The sequence below is a fragment of the Crocodylus porosus genome, unplaced genomic scaffold (assembly GCF_001723895.1).
Source record: "Crocodylus porosus isolate Cpor-Errol unplaced genomic scaffold, CroPor_comp1, whole genome shotgun sequence".
In the NCBI taxonomy this organism is placed as follows: Eukaryota; Metazoa; Chordata; order Crocodylia; family Crocodylidae; genus Crocodylus; species Crocodylus porosus.
The window spans coordinates 2,042,401-2,051,736 of NW_017728946.1; the positions used below are offsets into that span (position 1 = coordinate 2,042,401).

Consider the following 9,336-nt stretch of genomic DNA (forward strand, 5'->3'; position numbering starts at 1 on the left):
CAGCACAGGGGCACTGTGCTCTAGACCCAAACAGTCACAAGACACTGCAGGGGGGTGAGGCAGTGGGAAGGAAGGAAGGAAGGGGAGGGGGCCGTGGCCAGGCTGCCTGGTGTGGTACGGTAGCCTCATCCCAAAGCAAGAACAGCCACAAGCCTCCCCTCCTCTTCCCTTGGCCCGTGCTGGGGCCAGACACGTTCCACTGCCACCTGTATGAATCGGTGCCACTGTGCTCCAGCTGGGTCAGGCCAGGGACAGCTAGGGCCCCTCCAGCAGGGCTGAAGGGGCAGGTGACTCTTGGTTGGGAATGCAGGGGGCAATGGCAGTGCCAGGGGGCTGTGGGTCAAGAGTGAGGGGTACCAGCGGGGCCCAAGGGGGAAGGTACTGCAGTTTGGCACCAGAGGGGCACTGGCAGAGCTGGGGTCAGAGGGTTGGGGGTGAGCAGCAGCAGGGCTGGGGGAGCTGTTGTTTGGCAGTGAGAGGCAACAGAAAGGGGAGGGGCAGGGCCACCCTTTGGGGTCAGCCATGTAAGCGGTCCTTTGAAATTTGTCATTCATGACAGGCATTTGGCTAGTTCTCTGATAAATTGCAAACTCTCTGCTAACTCTGGTTTGCTTCGTAAAATGAAAGGCCCCCCACACCCATCCTGGGGCCCCTCACTCCCCCTCCCCCCTCTAGCCCTGCTGATGCAGCTGCCCTAGCAAGGAGTCCCCTGCCTGAACATCAGAGTGGAGTTGCACACAGGGGATGTGAGCAGCGCAGAGCTTGCAGTGGCAGCTGGGTCACACATGCCAGACCACAGAGGTTCCAAGGGAGGACAACAGGGTGGGAGCATAAGCCCAAATCAGGCAGCACACGCCTGCCCCATGCACACATCTGGAGGACACAGGTCCCCCCTGCTCCGCAGGAGTGCACAACAGTGGGGAGCAGCCCCCCAGCTTGAGCCCACCCTGCACAAAGATCTGGGGGGCATGGGTCCCCTCCGGGAGTGCACACAGCAGCGGAGAGTAGCCCCCACCCCACCCGAGCCTGCAGCACACAGCCTGCCCCACGCACAGTTCTGCAGGGTCTGGGTTCCCTCTACCCCCAGTAGTGCACACAATGGCCAGGAGCCAGCTCCACCCTGCCCACCCCTAAACAAGCTGCTCACAGCCACGTCCCGCTCCCTGCCAGGGCCCTGCACCCACATACTGCAGCCCCAGACCCCAAGCACTATTCATCTGGGCAGCAGCCCCAGCCCCACCCAACTCCCTCCCTCTGTATGGGGGTCTCAATCCCCCTCCCCTCCTTACCTGTGACAGCTACTCTCCAACCTGCCTGGCAGCTATGTGCATTAGGGCCGTGCAAAATTTTGCCACCAGTTTTGTTTCAATGCTGTCTTGACCCGTTTTGAGGTCGAAACAGCAAAATCAAAATGAAACAGAGATGACTGAAACAGCCTCGAAACAAAACGAGGCAAGTCAAAACGTTTCATCGTTTCAATGCTGTTTTGATGTTTTGCCCATAGGGTATAATGGGGAAGGTTGAAATGGCCTATACCTTTGTCATTTCTGGCCAGATTTGGATAAACCTTGCAGAAATGGTAGCCACTTCTGAGAACATAAAGCATGCCAAGTTTCAAGCAGATAAGTGCAGGGGGTTCAGAGAAACTGCACCTTGAAGTCTTGAGGGCCAAACTTGTGTCATGTATGTGTGTTAAGCCACGGCAGGGTCAAAACTGCAGGCATGCTAGCTCCTGTGGAGGTCACAAAGTCTGCCAAGTTTCAAGAAGATAGGTGCAGGGCTTTAGGGGAAACTGCACCTCAAGCTGCAGACAAGCAAAACTCATGATGTGGGTAACACTGTGTTAAGGCACAGCAGGGTGAAAGCTGCAGGCCTGCTAACCCCTGCTGAGGCCACAAAGCCTGCCAGCTGTCAACGAAATAGTTGCAGGGGGGTTCTGGGGCCCTGCACCCCTGGCTGCTCACAGGCATAACTCATGTCATGGGTGCTTGTGCAACTGCTGCCTCTCATCAGGCAGCAGGAGTGAAGATCACCCATCACTTGCCACCACAGACCTGGGGGTAATAACTGACCGCAGTATGAACATGATCCAGCAGTGCAATGCTGTAGCCAACAGAGCCAACAATACACTGGCATGCATCAACTGATGCATCTCCAGCAAAACCATCGCAAAGAAGTGATTCTCCTGCTCTACTCAGCTATACTTGGCATTGATGAGACCGCAGCTAAAGTACTGCATTCAGTTCTGGACTCCACACCTTAACAAGGATGTAGTAAAACTTGAGAGAGTCCAGAGAAGGGCTAACCATATGATCAGAGGCTTGCATGGCAAGCCATACAAGGAAAGGCTGAGGGACCTGGGACTCTTCAGCTTAAAAAAGAGAAGGCTAAAAGGGGACTTGGTAGCAGCTTATTGCTACATCAGAAGCATTCACCAAGCCCTAGATGTATAACTGTTTACCAGGGCACCCTTGGGGAAAACTAGGAGCAATGGTGACAGTCTGGACACTCTACTTGTAAAGTAGTTTTTCCTAATGTTGAGCCTAAAACCAGGAGTCTGTGCCCTGCTGGCCGCAGCACCGCACTGCCGGCTCATGCTCATACTGTGGTCAATTATTACCCTCAGGTTTTGGTGACAAGTAATAAGGGATTTTCAGTCCTGCTGCCAGATGAGAGGCAGCAGGTGCACAAACACCCATGACACGAGTTTTGCCTGTGAGCAGCTAGGGGTGCAGGTGCAGGCGGGTTCTGGGGCCCTATCTCCCTTAACAGCCGGGAGGCTTTGTGGCTGCAGCAGGGCCTAGCAGCCAGGCCTTCAGTGGTTTCCCCCCACTCTGCCCCAAGACAGACACAGTTGCACATGACATGAGTTTTGCCTACCTGTGGCCAAAGGTGCAGGGCCCCAAAACCCAGAACCCCTGCACCTATCTCATTGACAGCTGGCAGGCTTCCTGGCCTCAGCAGGGGCTGGCAGGACTGCAGCTTTGCTCCTGCTGTGCCTTAACACAAAGTGTCACCCATGTCGTGGGTTTTGTTTATCCACAGCTTGAGGTGCAGTTTCCCTAAAGCCATGCACCCATCTCCTTGAAACTTGGCAGGCTTTGTGGCCTCCACAGGGGCTAACATGCCTGCAGTTTTCACCCTGCTGTGGCTTAACACATACAGTTTTTCCAGTCCCCCTGCACCTATCTTCTTGAAACTTGGCATGCTTTATACCCTCAGAAGAGGCTACCATTCCTACAAGATTCATCCAAATCTGGCCAGAAATTACGAAGTTATAGCCTGTTTCAACCTTCCCTTTTATATCCTATGGGCAAAACATCAAAATGGCAAAATGTTTCGACAGAATGGAACGTGTAGCAGCGTGGGGTCCTAGGGGTGGCCATGATCTCCCCTAGCGCCCCCTACCATGCCAATGTGATATTAAAAGCACCCTCACATCTCGCCCACCACGTCTTTGACGTTGACTATGTACAAGGGAGGATGCCTTTTGGTCCCCTCTGACACAGTGCTCTGATGGATCTCGGTCTCTGTTCTAGTTTGGGTGACTTGGTGCACCCCAGCCTTATGGGCTATGCATGGCTCCAACCACCCCTGTACCACACCCCAAGCCTCGCAGATGTATGGGACATTGTTTGGTCAATTTCACTCTCCGCACCCCACAGGCACTTCAGGCTTGCCTCGCAACCGTGTTCTCTGGCACTCGTCAATCTCTGCCCCCGCTCTGGGGCTTCCTGCACTGCCCACTCTGGAGCCTTGGGGCTCAGGTGGCCATACCCGTGCCTGCCCCCATCCCCACAAAATCTCCTCCTCCAGTCTTAAAAGCTCCTGTAGGGCTCAGGCGGCCTTGGCCTTACCCAGCCCCCCCTAATCCTCTGCTCCCCATCTCAGGGCTGGGGTCAATGCATCCCTGAATGTTGTGCCCTCTCTGGCACCAGGGTCCCCACACTACTGTGGAGCCCCTATGAGGCCTCCTCCAACTCCTAATAGCCTCACCCGGTCCTCTGGTGCAACAACAATAAAAACAACAACACAAGCCCCTGGGCTATAACACAAAGCTAAACCTCATGGCTAAATGTTCTCCAAACCACACTGCATCTCTCACCTGTGTAACTAGCGGCTCATACATCCAGGCCTTTTTCTCTTTCCCACATTCACAGCCGATCTCTTTCCCTTAGTCAGGCAGTACTCCTCCTGCTTCCTGGCTGCCAACAGAGAGAAAGAGAGCACTCACAGCATCCCGTCTGTGTCTTATAGTAGTCAGCCCTGCCTCTTCAGGTCAGCTTACTCACCAGGTGTGGGCGCTTAGCTCCTCCTGGTTGCCCCTAGCAACCAGCATCTGAGCCCATACTGCTGCTTTTCAAGTACCAGGCACCTTAGTGCCCTGCTACAAAACGGAACAGCCGTTTTGACTCTAAACAAAAGTTGAAATGAAACACTGTTCTGTTGAAATGGAATGCTTCCATTTCATACAGCCCTAGTGTGCATGTACATGTTAACAACACACCCTCCCTCCTGGCTCCCTCCCCAACCCCTGCAGGCTGGAACTTTGCCAGCTTCCAGCAAGCATGCTGCAAAACTGCAAAGTTGCCAGGTTTCTCCAGTAAAAGGAGAAATACGCATTTCCCTCTGGTAAAAGGTAAAATCCACAGTTTACTCTGTTTTTCTGTGGGAAACAGAAAACACAGATCCCTGTAGCAAGGAAATACTACCAAATTTATCCTGAAAGGTCTGTTTTGCTTAATGGCGTAAACATGGGTATAATCACTTGTATCACACGATGAAGTTACCATGTTAAATTCTTAAAGGTTAATTTTCAGAAAGCCATCTATATGAATTTGCAGAGCTCAGATCAGTTCTCAGATTAAGCACTAATATTCCACAGGGATTACACCTGCACAAACCTTGCTTCCCACTCTCCTGCCAATGACCATGTTCATTAAGGCCGGGTTTACCAACTGTCCATAAATTTACAGACAGTAAGATTCAGAGTTAGAATCAGTCAGAAGCACCACTAGTGAAGAAGATGCAGTGTGATAAGTTGCCCTTGCCCAGACTCACTTGAGCCACCTTCTCTTTTGCTAAAGGATGGTTTTACAAGTAGCTCCGAATCAGATTTGCCTCAACCTGATTCTGAAATGGAACTAATAAGTAGTGCAAGTGATTCTACAGGTAGCAACAGTGAATCTGGAGATGCCGCAATGACCTCAGTGCAAGAGACTTAAACTCTGTTGAAGTACATGAATGGACAACCATGGCACATCATGCAGTTTTTTGGGTGTGCTTAAATTAGCGTGCCAATAAATTTTCAGTGCCTTCATTTTTTTTTCCCCCTTACATTTAAACAAACAGCATAAGAGAAGTAGATACTATTGTATATTGTCTTTACATATTCACAAGCATTCCAATAAAAATTAAATTTCTTTCCACATAAAGCTCTGAATGCAACATTTAAACCACATTAAGTGTGTTATTTTTTTTTCCTACTCAAATATTTCAGTTCAAATACTTGAACTTATATATCGGCCCATTTAATACTTTATATCAGTCGGGATACTAGATAGCCAACAAATTCCCCAGCCAAGATAAGTACGTTTGAGCCAGAATCAAAATGAAGTCTTCCAACAACGCTCCTGGAGACAGGGGCCAGGAAAATTCCTGCAACAGAAGCTCAGCTGAACTGTGTCCAGCTTCATTCTCTCTCTCACCCCTTCTTTACCTAAATGAAGCCATCTCCTACCCCGTGCAGCCACACTACTACAGCTCTGCACAGCCATTTTTCCATACACCTGACTGAAGAGGAGCCCAACACTTCCCCTGACACACAACAGCAACCAGGAACCAGGATGCTGCTCAGGCCTGGGTACTGCAGGGGCCAGACTACACAGAGAACACTGGGGCCTCAGCGCTTCACGGTTCGCCTCCCGGGACCCGAGATGGGCCGGGCCGGGCCGGGCCGGGCCGGGCCAGGCCAGGCCAGGCCCCGGGCGAGGGAAGCACCGGCTCAGGAGTCACACGCGGGCAAAGCCGCGAGCGGCACCGGCTCCCTCCAGCTGCGCTCCGCCTGCTCTCAACTCCGCCCTCCCGCCGCCCGAGGCCCCCCTCACCCCTCAGAACACGGGCCAGGTCGGCCGCTGCCGGGCGGAGGCACGGCCGGCTACGGCCCAGGGCCCTGGACCCCCGCACCCTCTGCTCCGAAGGGGCGCGAGCGGCAGCCGCAGGAGGTGGCGCGGGGAGCTGGTCCCGCCGCTGCCCCGGAACAAAGCAGCTGCCGCCGCGCGGGCCCCTCTAAACCCGCCGCCTCGTGTCAGAGCCCCGAGCCCGGCGCGGGGGAGGGGGGGCGCAGAGGGAGGAGCGGATGAAGCCTCCTCGGGCGGCGCCCAGGCGCTGCAGGCCGCGCCGAACGGAGGGGCCGAGCGGGGCCTACGCGGACGGGTCTCGGCCGCCGTTACCTGCGCCAATGGTCCCGGACCGGCGGGCATGTCGGGTGCAGAGACGCCGCTTCACCCTCAGCCTTCCGGCTCCATGGTGCTCGCAGGAGATGAGGCGACAGGGTCGGAACCTCGGTCTTTGGTCGCACTTCCGGCAGCGCCGGAGAACTCACCACAAGCGACCAGGCCTTGCCTGTACTGCGCATCCGCACCTCCACGTGCCCCGCCCCGCGAAATTCCTTCCCTTTCGCACGCCCCCTCAGCCCGGATTGCGCGTGCGCCTGAGGCTTGGGCGTTTAATAAATCTCCGGAGTTAAATTGTGCGCATGTGCGTTTTGCTTCGGCACTTACTTTCTCGGCCCCCGTCTTCTGGTTTTAATGGAGGTGTGTCTCTATTGAACGATCTGCTCACAGGATGCAAAAAGTCTTCCTCCTTGCCTACACCATCCAGCCATAGAGTTGAAAATCCCTTGCTTGCTGCTGTGCGAGCCCAGCACAGAAAGATTCCTCAGGCACGCTTTGAATTAACTGACAAAATAGAGGTGAATTTGCTTAATAGCCCTATGGGCCTGTATCGGTCTAAGTCAGGGGTAGGCAACGGTTTTGGCTGGAGTGCCAAAAAAGCCGGAAAGTCTACCTTGTAAGGTGCTGGCATGCCACAAAAAGAAAACTGGGGCAGAGGGTACATGGCAAGGTGCACTGCATAAATGTTGCTTTTTATGGTAAATACCAGGTTTTCTAAAAATGCTGAACCTGATGACAATAAATTAAACTTCATATACTAGTTCATACTAGTTTATACTAGTTTATACTCGCCTAGGGGCGAGCTACTTGCATTTCTTGACTGTGACTACACATGGCGGTCTGCCAGCAAGGTGCAGCTCGCCTTGGACTGCTGGGAGATTTTGACAGTGTCCTTGCCACTGCGAGGGTGCTGGTGGGGGAAGGCAAGAAGACCAAGAGCTGCAACCCCCCAAGTTTATAGGCAGTCCTGCAGTTTCATAGACATTGTCTATGCTTATGGGAGGATGCCATGTGAGCCAGTGTGTCTTACACCGTGCTTTGAGACATGAGAGGACCCTGCTGAACATCTACTCCACCCTCCCAGCCATGAGGTCATTTAAAAACATGACCCTCAATGTCCATGGCTGCAGGAAGGGTCTCTGGAGATGCTGGGTGCTCTCCTTCCTTCAGGAGGAGGGGTACATCATGGTATTCTTGCAGAAGACCCTGATGATTCCAGCCAATGAGCCTAACTGGTGGCTGGACTGGGGAGTCAGGGTCTTTTTTAGTTACCTCTCGGCCACCTCTTGTGGGGTGGCCACCCTGTTTTCCACAGGCCTGCAGCCGGAGGTTCTCCAGGATGTTGAGGTGGTGTCAGGCCGCATGCTGCATTTCCAGCTCCAAGTGCAGGGGCTGGTCCCGAACCTTCTGAATGTGCACGCCCCTGCAAAGGACCCGGAGTTGGTGGATTTTTTCCACTAGGTGGCCACTTACAGTGGCACCCTCAGCCCTCGTTAGTTCCTGGTCCTTGGCGGGGACTTTATCATCACCCTGGCCACACAAGGCAGGGAGCAGAACCAGGTCACCGAGGTCATACTCAGGGAGATCCTGACAGAATACTCCCTGGTGGACGTCTGACATGCCTGTCACCCTAATGGTCCCCTGCCTTCACCGGGTGGGGGGAGGAGCAGGCATGCCACTCCTGGTTGAACCAAATTTATACCTCATTGCCACACTTTACCCAGGCCTACTACTCTGGCATCCGGCCGATCCACTTCAGCAATCACCACCTTGTCTGGGCCCAGAAAAAAACATTCCAAAAACATTTATAAAACAATTCACAACAGACCTCCAAAAGTTGGATGTGCACGGCACAAACAGATTGATGGTGCACCTGGCCTGGGAACTGGAGTCTTTCCCATTGGAAACTGTAAAGAATATCAATTATCTCGGGAATGCTGTGAAATGTAGTCCAAAAAGAAAGGAAAAAAAAAGACAAAAGACCACCAACATATAAGCAGAAGACCATGAACATATATATAGATAGTAATCACCTGTCAACCAGGTGGCAAGAAGCACTCACCCAATACTCTTGTGGTAGATAATTATTAAGCCTCTATATTAATAAAAAAGTCCACAGTGGAATGGAAAGGGAAAGGAATGAATTGAAGGGAAGTATTCACCCATGTGGCTTGTCTTTGGGACTGGGACGGGCTCCTTTTGATCATGTACTGATGGACAGAGAGACCAGACTGAATGAACATAGGCGGGTGTGAGTGACAACGATTTTGACGTGACCATGACCGTGACCAGGGGAGACTCTCAGACAGTCAGGACTACCCAATGAGAGTCCAGGGACTGAGGAGCCTGGGTGGCTCACATGCACCTCCTGCTGTAATGCATTAGGAAAGACATTCTAGAGGGTTAATTGGTATCTGACTCCTTTTACTGACATCTGCAGGGAATGACACACAGAGGCTTAAGTCACTTGAAAGTGCCATTCATGCAAACATGAATGCTGTGTTGTGCAAACAGAACTATACCACACCAAAAAAAAGCCTCATTTAAATTCTGTGGCAGTCTACATTAAATCCCATATTGTGTACACATGCCCTATGATGTCATACGGGCATGTGATGGGGCAGGACTTCTGGTAGGTGGGCAATAAGGCCGCCAACATGATGGCTGGGGTAGAGCCTTATGAGGTCGCAGATCATGTGATGGAACAGGGTGTTCTGGGATGTAACACGGCAGTCAAGATGGCCACCGACAGGGCAGCCAAGATGTCTGTCAGCATGGCAACCAGGATTTGGGCCTTCAGATGTCATAGGGGCATGTGATGAGGTGGTACTGTGGAAGAAATCAAACTTCGCGTTGTGGTTGAATCAGAACTGACAGAGCC

General features: G+C 52.8%; 1 protein-coding gene across 3 annotated transcripts in view; it reads right to left on the reverse strand.

Moving 5' to 3' along the window:
- NDRG3 (NDRG family member 3) overlaps positions 1-6,646 on the reverse strand; it is an 80,741-nt gene extending 74,095 nt beyond the window's left edge. The window contains exon 1 of one of the 3 annotated variants that reach the window (XM_019550731.1): positions 6,453-6,646. The gene's annotated coding sequence lies outside the window, so the exon portion shown is untranslated. The remainder of the gene's footprint in view (positions 1-6,452) is intronic. The other 2 variants (XM_019550730.1, XM_019550732.1) reach the window with 2 other exon arrangements.
- Between the last annotated feature and the right edge of the window lie 2,690 nt (positions 6,647-9,336).